This window comes from Pinus tabuliformis, chromosome 2_2 (assembly GCF_031772625.1).
Source record: "Pinus tabuliformis cultivar Carrire ecotype Pingquan chromosome 2_2, CPIR1, whole genome shotgun sequence".
Lineage (NCBI taxonomy): Eukaryota > Viridiplantae > Streptophyta > Pinopsida > Pinales > Pinaceae > Pinus > Pinus tabuliformis.
Window position 1 is genome coordinate 1,037,162,436 of NC_142300.1, and position 11,504 is coordinate 1,037,173,939.

At 34.4% G+C, this 11,504-nt stretch overlaps 1 pseudogene; it reads left to right on the forward strand.

The window, feature by feature from the left end:
* Positions 1-812: 812 nt before the first annotated feature.
* On the forward strand, positions 813-6,818 carry LOC149196913 (uncharacterized; annotated as a pseudogene).
* Positions 6,819-11,504: the final 4,686 nt, after the last annotated feature.

The window sequence follows — 11,504 nt, forward strand, 5'->3', positions numbered from 1 at the left end:
GTAGTAGAATATTTGCATCTTGAGAAGTTAGATGTAAACACGAACTTTCTCCATGGGGATTTGGAGGAAGAGATGTATATGCAACAACCATAAGGATATGAGGTCAAAGGGAAGGAGAAACTAGTGTGCAGGTTGAAGAAGAGGTTGTATGGCTTAAAATAGGCTACAAGGTAGTGGTATCTAACATTTGACAAGTTTATGTCTGAATAAGGTTATACTAGATGTCACTCTGATCATTGTGTTTATCTCAAAAGACAAAATGATGGTAGCTAATTATATTTTTATTGTATGTAGATGACATGCTTGTTGTAGGGTCTAACATGTAGGAAATAAATGTGCTTAATAGAAAATTGGCAGATTCATTTGCAATGAAGGATTTGGGTGCTGCAAAAAAATCCTTGGTATGAGAATAACTAGAGACAAGAAAAATCACAAATTAACATTGTCTCAAAGTGAGTACATAGAAAAGGTGTTGAAAATATTTAATATGCAAAATGAAAAACAAGTTACTACAACTTTGGCTAGCCATTTAATACTATGTAAGGAGATGTGTCCCAAGACTCAGGAAGAGATGGCTTATATTTTTAAAGTTCCATATGCATCAGCAGTTGGGAGCTTAATGTATGCAATGGAATGCACAAGGCATCATATTGCACATGCAGTGGTAGTTGTAAGGAGGTACATGAAAAATCTAGGAAAATAACATTGGATGGTAGTGAAGTGAATTCTCAGGTATTTGGGAGGTACCACAATTCAACCATTATGCTTTTGGTGGTTCAAACATTGCTCTACATGGATTTGTTGATGCAGACATGGCAGGTGATATAAATAACAAGAGGAGCACCACAAGGTATGTATTTACTCTAGGTGGACCAACTATCAGTTGGGTTTCAAAATTGCAGTGTTGTTGCACTCTCAATGACAGAAGAAGAGTGTGTTGTTGCTGCAAATGATAGTAAAGAAATGATTTGGTTCCAAAGATTTATGGATGAATTGGGGAAGAACCAGGAGTTGGGTAGGTTATACAGTGATAGCCAAAGTGTCATTCATATTGCAAATAACCCAATATTTCATTCCAAGAAAAAACATATACAGCTCAAGTACCATTTCATACAGTCAATGTTGGAAGATGGATAATTGAAGCTGTAAAAGATACACACTAGCCAGAATCCTGCAAATATGTTAACAGAAGTTGTAATTAGGGAGAAACTAAGATTCTACTTAGTTTCAATTAGTATTCAAGTATGATGATGAAGATGAGAAACAAATAGGTCCAAAGTGGAGTCATTGTCTAACAAATGACGTAGCGATGGAGTTGTTATAATCAGTCTCCAAGTGAGAGATTGTTGGGTGTGGAGCCTAATTATCTTCTTTATTCACAGTATCGTTGCATTGGACCACAGTTCATAATGGGGTTGAAACACCGCCCTTTTGATCTCCGCTAGTGGCATCGAAGGCGGCGGAGACAACGATGACTTTTATGAACCCCCCGCCAACACCTAAAAATAGATGTAAATTTGCCTTGATATTGTCATTTCATAGTCAATCTGATTCGTTCATTAGGCAGATGATCTGATGGTAGAAGTTATGTTTAATTTATGGTTTTTTTCCCTAGAATGAAACCCCTCGCTATATATGATGGAATTTTATAGCAGCTATGTATATGTGTATTCAGAGTGAGAAAGGGAGAGGTGATTGTGTGAGAGCAAAGAGGCAATTACAACGGATTTGTTGTAGGTTGTATCTCTTCATTTTGCTAGATAATATAAAGGAAGGACTGGATGTTTCTCCGTGAACGTAGCCCAAATTGGGTGAACCACATATATCTATGTCTCTCTTATAGTTGAAAATAATTAATATTATTTTGTATTAATGGAGAAATGGTTACATAAGTTGTAACGTATCTCTTTAGTTTAGGATTTGTTCCTAGAGTTTAGGAGTTTGTTTGCAACTACCTGATTTCTAGTGATGTACTTAATAATGTAATCATTCATTTGATGAATAGTAGAGTCTACGGAGAGATTTCTCTTTGTATGAGTGCAGTCTCCAGGTGCAGTACTCACCTGTGAGCTGTAACTCCTTCTTTTTAATTCAAATCTGATTTTTATCTTGGTATCAGAGCCTCTCCATACCTCCAATCCCAAAAAATAATGAAGGTTTCAGAGATCTTTCATCTCAAACACTTGTGACATCTGCCGCTTGATTTCTTTGATCAGATTGTTAGCATTCCCTGTTATGATCATATCATCTCAATTTCAACCTTTTCTGAGCTTGCATCTTCATTAATTACATTGTTTGTTACTTCTTCAGAAGATTGTTGGAGAGGTTCAGAATGGAGCAGTGCAGATCAGCAACAACACCATTACAGCAGAACTTAAAGTTGAGCAGTGACGATGGTACTAAACAGGTGGATGCTACCATGTACAGACAGCTAGTTGGCAGTTTGATATATCTGACTACAACTAGACCAGATTTGGCATATTATGTTAGTGTGTTGAGCTAGTTCATGTCAAAACCACTCGAAAGTCACTGGGTCGCAGCAAAAAGTGTGTTGAGGTATCTTAGTGGTACTAGTAATTATGGCATTTTGTACACTGACACTTCTGATGTTATTCTAGTAGGTTTTTCAGATTTTGATTGGGCAGGTAACTTGGATGATCGAAGATCTATCACAGGTTACACATTCAGCATTGGATCCGGGGTCATAGCATGGAGCAGCAAAAAGCAGAGCACTGTAGCTCTATCTTCATGTGAAGCTGAGTACCAAGCATTGTGTGCAGCCACATGTGAAGCTATCTGGTTGAGAAGACTTCTCAACGATGCAGGAGAAGAACAGAAAGAATCAACTAGTATCAAAACTGACAACCAGAGTACCATCAAGCTTGCATAAAATCAAATCTTTTATAAAAATACCAAGCATATCGACACTCAGTTTCATTTTGTTCGAGAGAAAATACAGTCAAAATAAATATGTGTGGAATATTGTAAAACTTGTGATAACATGGCTGATATTTTTACTAAGCATCTTCGGAGTGTAAAGTTTGAATTATTTAGAGGGATGCTAGGAGTACAGGATAATCCTTTCTCCATTAAGAGGGGGAGTTGAAAATAACTAATATTATTTTGTATTAATGGAGAAATGGTTACATAAGTTGTAACGTATCTCCTTAGTTTAGGATTTGTTCCTAGAGTTTAGGAGTTTGTTTGCAACTACCTGATTTCTACTGATGTACTTAATAATGTAATCATTCATTTGATGAATAGTAGAGTGTACGGAGAGATTTCTCTTTGTATGAGTGCAGTCTCCAGGTGTAGTACTCACCTGTGAGCTGTAACTCCTTCTTTTTAATTCAAATCTGATTTTTATCTATTATTTTATGTTTTTTTCTGTTTTTATGTTTCTGCAATATTTTCTATTCCATTTCTCTATAATGTATAATTTTCTAACAACTAATACTGCGCAGATCCCCAAGGATCTATTAAATACTCTCATGTTTGATCTCTTATATAACCTGCAAATTTTTAATTAATGAATTGGTTTAATATTCTCAAATATTAGTTCGTTCTTGGTGGCCCTCAAAATACTAATCTAGAATGAAATTTGGAACCATTCTTATGTATTCACCAAATGACTATTAATTCAATTTCAAATAGTATTGTAAATACAAAGAAGAGCTTTCACTAATTCTCAAACACACATTTCTTTCTCAAACATAGAAATATCAAACAATTTATCATTTACAGTCTGTTAGTCATCTCTTGTCAACTATATAGAATTATTATTTTCAAACAGTATAGAATTCTTCTTTCATGCTTTTGTTATATTGCTTTCTTACATCTGCAATGGAGAATACTGCATTGAAGCCATCTTTGTCAAATATTGCCATCAAGTGTCTCTGCCTCTGTTAAATACTTCATTCTCTATAATTATACGGACTTTAAGGCCCTAAATTCAAGCTTTCCAATTTCGATTTGATAGTGCAGTGGAATTGAGCCAAGAATATGGGCTAAATATCGTAAGACTCATAAATGAATGGTTTATTATAGTTCATTGGTATCAAGTTAAAATGTTGTTGGAAAACAAATATTATTGCATCTTACTTTTGGAAGGGTAAAACTTCTCGTAAATGATTATAGACAATTGGCAGTTTTTCTTTGTAACTGGAAGAGAATACTTATTTATTTATTCATTTCATTTGTACATTTATGAGTTCGAAATTACTTCCAATTTTAAAGTGCATTTGTTCATACCATAGTTATCAAATTCGAATTCAAGTTCAAGCTCGAATTTGATTCGATAGGAAAAAAACAAAAAACAAAAAAGATTGCTTAAAATTCAATACTGAAAAATTTGGAAGTATAAATTGTATAATAATTAAAATATATCAATTTTTTTCAATATATTAAAATTTTGAAATAGATAAATTATAATTTTTATAGCCTCAAAAACTTTCAAAAATGGTTTTCAATCATAAATATTGCAAATAAAACTATATACAAAAACAAAACTTATAGTTTTATATTTAAAATAATATGTTGCCAAAATTTTTATATAACAAATTATGTTATACGTTATATAATTTGATGTTCAATAGAGACTAAATTTTTATACAGATTCCTTATTACATTTCACCATATAAACTCCACATTAATCAAACCAAAACAAAACAAATTCTACTTTATTCTACTTTATCATAATTATAGTAATTAGTAACCACAAATCTTACAATTTTATACTTACTCAAAAACCTAAAAAAAAATCCACTTACAACTTACAATTTTATACTTACTCAAAAACCTCAAAAAAAATCCACTTACAAAAGTCATATTTTTTATTTATTTATTTAAATTTAATAGATATATATCACACTGTTCACAAATTATTAATTTATAAATAAATTTAAAAAAAGAAAGAAAGAATTATTAAGCTATAAATTGAAAATAAATCATATATCAATCCTACGTTAGTTATCTCGTTAACCTATTCTATAGTTTTTAGTACATATCGAAAGTAGTAGAATATTATATAAATTTTGTTGTACATCTTAAGCCATAGGTTAGTATATATGGACTTCCAGCAAAAACTTGTCGGTTAATATACGCTCTTAAATTTTATTGAAATCTGTATTATTCTTCATATATTATCGTGTATTCTTCATATATTATCGTGTATCGTGTATTCGACGAAAATAATCGAACGGACCAAATTTTTTTTTTAATCAGTACAATCGAATTTAGTAATTATGGTTCAGACCAGAGAGTCCCCCAAAACGTCCCCAAAGCTAGAAAAGCTAAAAAACAACAGTTAAAAGGCCTCAAAAATTCGTTGCTTCTGTCCTCAACTTGGAATATTAAAAGCAAAGTCACCAACGTTGGAGCAGGGAATGGATGGCGCAAGTAACGATGGGCTTTGAAATAGGGTGTGGGATTGGCATCAATGTTGGTCAGCTTTTAAATTTAGGTGTTATTTTTCAATCTGCAAATCTATTCTGCTTGTGTATCTTTTCATTCCACAAATTGGAAATAGGATGCCTGTTGCACATCGTTGTGGTTTCATCATTGCATGTAGCCAACACTTTAGAGCCAATAGAGAATTCTGAAAATACCTTTGCAGGGATGTTATCCTATTGGTACCTATGCCTAATTCATTTGATTTAGACAGGGGTCTACTCCCTGTTGTGCAGGGTATTCAGATTCTAGTAGATGCCAAGGGTCTTCCAGTTATTGTCGGCATTGGAGGGCCAAGTTATTCTGGTAAAACGAGTTTGGCTCATAAGATGGAAAAAGTTGATAGTTGTGATGTCATTTGGTTGGAAATCTATTATAAAATAGGTCAAGTGAAGGATTTCAAGTCTGATGATTCTAGCTCGCTTGATTTATCTCTTCTTTTGAAGAATATTGAAGACATAAGAGCTCGACAAACCACGAGGATCCCTTTGTTTGATTTTGAGAAATGTCACAATGGCTTCAAGAATGTTGAAGTTTATGAAGACTATTGTGTGGTTATATTTGAAGGTGTATATGCTTTCCACCCAGAAATTTGAGCTTCTCTTGACATCTGGATAGCCGTTATAGGTGGAGTTCATTCACATCCTGTTGCAAAAGTGCAAAGAGATATGGACAAGGTTTCTTGTCCCATTGCCCAGAATGAGATCATGACAACAATTTTCCCAATGTTTTAACAACACATTGAGCCTCATCTTGTACATGCACATCTTAAAATTCACAATGATTTTGATCCTATACATTCTTCTGAGAGCTCACTTTTTGTCTTAAAAAGTAACAACCAAGTTTCATATCAGGAAATAATAAAGGTTCTAGGCAATGAAAAGACGAGCAACACGGTTCAACATTTTACTAGTATTTATCTACGTGTGTCTAAATTATGATTAAATGGAAAACTTATTGAAAATTATTGCATACATGTGAGACTCTGTGAGGGATAGTTTTCATTGTTAATACAAGAGCCAATCAAAGAAGGAAATTTTATCGTACAACTTAAACTTGGCATTGACATGAGTGTGAGGAATGTAGTTGGACATCTAAACCTTGGGTACCAGGGTGTCGCATACGTTGAAGCAACTGAAATGATTTATCAAGATTATAAGCTTCTCATAGAATTGGATCATATATAGGATTTGTCGACTCCTTACTTGCAGATAAAGGGTTCAAATAAAGAACCTGTAGTTGCTACTAGATTAGCACTCAATCTAGAGGGAACTTACCTTAGATTACTTAAATTATGGGTTGTTGTTTCCATTGGGATGGCTTTTGCAATATTCGCAATGGAGAGGAACATACATCATCCGTTTCGCTAGACATGAGTTTATAGCAAGGCGTACATCTAGGGCATAGTGTTCTGCAAATCTAATCCTTTAAAATGGATTTTGGTTTCTCTCAATCATTTTTTTTTATTAGTTTGGCCTTATGTAATCCTCTATAATGATGTTTCCTTGTTCTTGTATCAATGTTCTATCCACCTGCTTTCCTTAAAACTCATTGATTTACATTGTATTCCAATTTTGACAGATCTATTGATGTATAATTACTTTAGCTTCATAAGGCATCAAATTTATTTTAGGAAAACAAGGCTTGTAAAGGGTGACCTTGAAAATTCTAAATTTGTCAGCAGGTAGATTATCATTAAATGGTCATATTGGGATGCTATAGAGTAAATAAGTTGGAAATGTCCATTCAATTTTTGTTTGCCACGGTTACCATTGTTAGCATTGAAATAGACTCAATCAGAGGTAAATTTCATATGCTTTCCTCTTTGCCTTTGACAGCAAGGGAATATTCTCTCATTGTTAGGTCCCTATAATACTAGTGATTACCCCATTACTATTGTATTTATATCCCTTATTAATATTGTTGTGCCCCTATTGTCTCCATATTGTTATTACTGTGCCCCATAGAATCAATCTATTGTTATTTTTGTGCCTTTATATTATTATTGTTAGGTCGGCTAGGTTATATTGTGACTCCTTAGACTCTTATATATAGAAAGGAGGTTTTGTCATTTGAATCATTAAAGAATCATTCATTTGTGTAATGTAAAGGAGGTTTCCCCCTCGAAGAGGCTGAATTCTAAGGCGTTGATCTATCTTTTCTATCTTTTTGTGAGCTGATTTCATAACATTTGGTATCAGAGCTTTGGATTCTAGGGTTTCGCTGCTCCAAATAGGTCATCGTGGAATTTTCGCTATAACTTTTTTTCTACGACGTTTCAGAAGCGAAAAAAAAAACCCATTTGAGATGAAATCACACTGAACCTTGGGTCTGAATTTCAGATCTTTTCGCGCTATATTTGTGGAGATATGATCTAAGGAAGTTGGTCTTTTTGCAGATTCTTGAATTACATTCCAAACAGGTGACCTGAGGAAAATTGTCATAACTTTCTCTCTGAGCATTGGATTGAAGTTTCGTCAGAAGGTACAAAAAGAGGCCGGACTATAGTTTCTTGTATATATTTTTCAGAGCCAAAGGTCGAAACAGGGAGACGTGGCATGTCTTACAAGTTCGCCCTACTGAACTAGTCTATAATCAGGTCACTGTGGGAGATTTGGCATAACTCTTCCTTGGAGAATCCAATTTGGATCATATTGGTGGCATTGGAAAGAGGACACAGAGGGCTACTGCAGGTTGCAATTTTAGAACTAGATGATCTGAAATTACAGAGATACATCAGAGGCAATATCGAGCTCCTACAAAGTGAAAAAAGGTGTGTACATTTTTTTAAATTTTTACTTAAGCTTGGTTTGAAAAATTATTTTGAAGGAATTCAAAGAGCATAGTAGAGCATTATTATCAGTAACTGATGCCCCGAGGAAAGAAAATGAAAACACCTACTAGGCAACCTGAAAGCTCTAGCATGACTCATGAAGAAGAGGAAGAAATGCTAGATGATATATCAAAATTACAAGACCAAGTGCAACAAATATCACTCTCACAGAAGCTAAGATAAATGGCGTGGAATCTAAGATAAAGGGCGTAGAAGCTAAGATGAATGGCGTGGAAGCTAAGATGAATGATTTGAAGATAGATTTGAAGACAGATTTGACAAATTTTCTACAAGAAATACTTACAAATGGTGAAAGCATAGTAAATGAAACTCATGATGCAAACAAAAGAAATGTTAATAATGATTTTATAGACTCTAATGTTGGATTGAAGACCCACCATATTCCAAAAATTGATATGAGGAAGTTTGATGGCAAGGATCCCGCAACATGGATATTACAGATGGAGCAATTTTTCGATCTCAATAATGTGCAAAACACACAAAAGGTACGTATTGCAACTTTATATTTGGAACCAAATCAGTTTGTATGGTATCAATGGTTTTGCTCTCGTAAACAAATTATCACTTGGGCAATTTTTACAGAAGAATTGATAGTACATTATGAGGATACAAAAAGCAACACTTTTTTTAGCCAATTGATAAGTCTCAAACAAAAGGGTTCAATAATGGAGCACATTGAAGAGTTCCAAAAATTGAACATAAGGGTAAAAAACATACCAGAGGATCATAAGATTGATGTGTTCATAGGGACTTTAAAGGATAATATCCAACATGATGTTCACCTTTGGGAACCTAATTCATTAGAGAAGGCATTCAAGTTAGAAAGAAAAATGGAAAGCAAAATTATGGCAACCAAGAAGCATACCACTCACAACTATAAAGATGGAAGTGTTGTTGCCCCTAGTCTTCCACAACCTATAAGGTTGACACCACAACAATTGGAAGAAAAAAGAGCAAAAGGGCTTTGTTACAGTTGTGATAGCAAATACATTAAAGGTCATAAGTGTGCTGAGAAGAAATTATTCTACATAGATTGTGAAGAGGAAGAAGAAAAGGAGCAAGAAAGGTCAAAAGAAGAGGATATACTCCAAAAACAAAGCCTAGACAAAGAAGAAATGAATCTGACCATATCTTGTAATGCACTGGCAGGAATTAACACTCCTCAAACCATCAAGATAGAAGGAAAAATCAAGAATAAAAAGGTAATAGTGTTGATTGATTCAGGAAGTACCCACAATTTTATTCATTGTAAGGTAGCAAAAGAATTGAATTGCTTCCTATATCCAGCACTAGAGTGTCAAGTGATGGTTGCAAATGGAGGAAGAATAAATTTCTCTAGAAAGTGCCATAATATCAAGCTATCCATGGGAGAATATCTATTGACTAGCCCAATGCTTTCCATTCCAATGGGAGGTGCTGATGTTGTACAAGGAGTCCAATGGCTGCAATCCTTGGGTACAATAGCTTTTAATTTTCAAGAACTTTTCATGAAATTTTCTGCAGAAGGAAAGGAAGTTGAATTAAGGGGTATTTCAGGGAAATCAGGAAAGATAATCAGCTCTAACGGTATGACAAAGCTTCTAAAAAAGGAACAAAGAGGTGAAATTGTACAATTATGTTCGCTAGATGTTTCCACATCGAAATCATCTATTTCTTTAGATTTCCAAAAAGTCTTGGACAATCATTCCAAGGTATTTGAGACTCCCAAAAGTCTCCCACCTATTCGTGATCATGATCATGCTATTCATCTAATTCCAGGAAGTGTTCCTCCAAACATCAGGCCATACAGATATCCCTATGCCTAAAAGAGTGAAATTGAACATATGGTTGCAGAAATGCTAGAGGCTGGTATAATTCAACCTAGTCAAAGTTCTTTCTCTGCTCCAGTAGTATTGGTGCAAAAGAAGGATGGATCATGGCGCATGTGTCTGGATTATAGGGAGCTCAACAAGCTCACTATTAAAGATAAGTTTCCCATTCCTGTCATTGATGAATTACTGGATGAGTTGCATGGATCAATTTACTTCACCAAGTTGAATCTTCGTTCAGGATATCATCAAATCAGAATGAAGACAGAAGACATTCCGAAAACAACATTTAGAACTCATGAGGGTCATTATGAATTTTTGGTCATGCCTTTTGGCCTTACCAATGCACCTTCTACATTTCAAGGTTTGATGAATTCCATTTTCAAACCCTTCCTTAGAAAATTTGTGTTAGTATTTTTTGATGATATACTAATCTACAACAAGTCTTGGAAGGATCATGTTGAACATGTTGACAGGGTGCTACAACTATTGGAGGAGAAACAATTATATGAAAAAAGATCCAAATGTTTCTTTGGAGCACAAGAGGTGGAATATCTGGGTCATATTGTATCTCATGAAGGAGTTAAGGTAGACCCTAGCAAAATTAAAGCCATTAAGGAATGGAAAATCCCCACATCCATAAAGCATCTGCGAGGATTTTAGAGGTTGACAGGGTATTATCACAAGTTTGTTAAAAATTGTGGAAGAATAGCAGCACCTCTAACAATATTATTGAAGAAAGATGCATTTTCATGGACTCCATAAGCAACAAAGGCCTTCGAACATCTTAAAGAGGCAATGTGCCAAGCACCGGTCTTAGCTACACCGGACTTCACAAAAACCTTTATTGTGGAATGTGATGCTTCAGGAAATGGAATTGGTGTTGTTTTAATGCAAGATGAAAGACCCATTTCTTTTGAAAGTCATCCAATCAACGGAAAGTTTTTACACAAAGCCATTTATGAGAAGGAAATGTTGGCAATACTACATGCACTTAAGAAATGGTGACCCTACCTAATGGAAAGACACTTCAAGGTAAAAACGGATCATGATAGCCTTAAATACTTTTTAGAACAAAGATTATCCTCTTAAGAGCAACAAAAGTGGGTCACAAAGATGTTGGGTTATTACTTTGAAATCATCTACAAAAAATGGAAGCAAAATGTGGTGGCAGATGCACTCTCAAGAAAGGATGAGGATGTGGAAGCATTATTGCGAGCCATTTCTATTATCCAACCAGATTGGTTAAACGAAGCAAGGGAGGAATGGAAGAATGATGAAGAAGTGTGGGTACTTATTCAAAAGTTACAACAAGATTCCAGTACATCTAATACATTTCGCTAGCAAAATGATTCGTTATGGTACAAAGATCGCTTATACCTCTGTAAGAATTC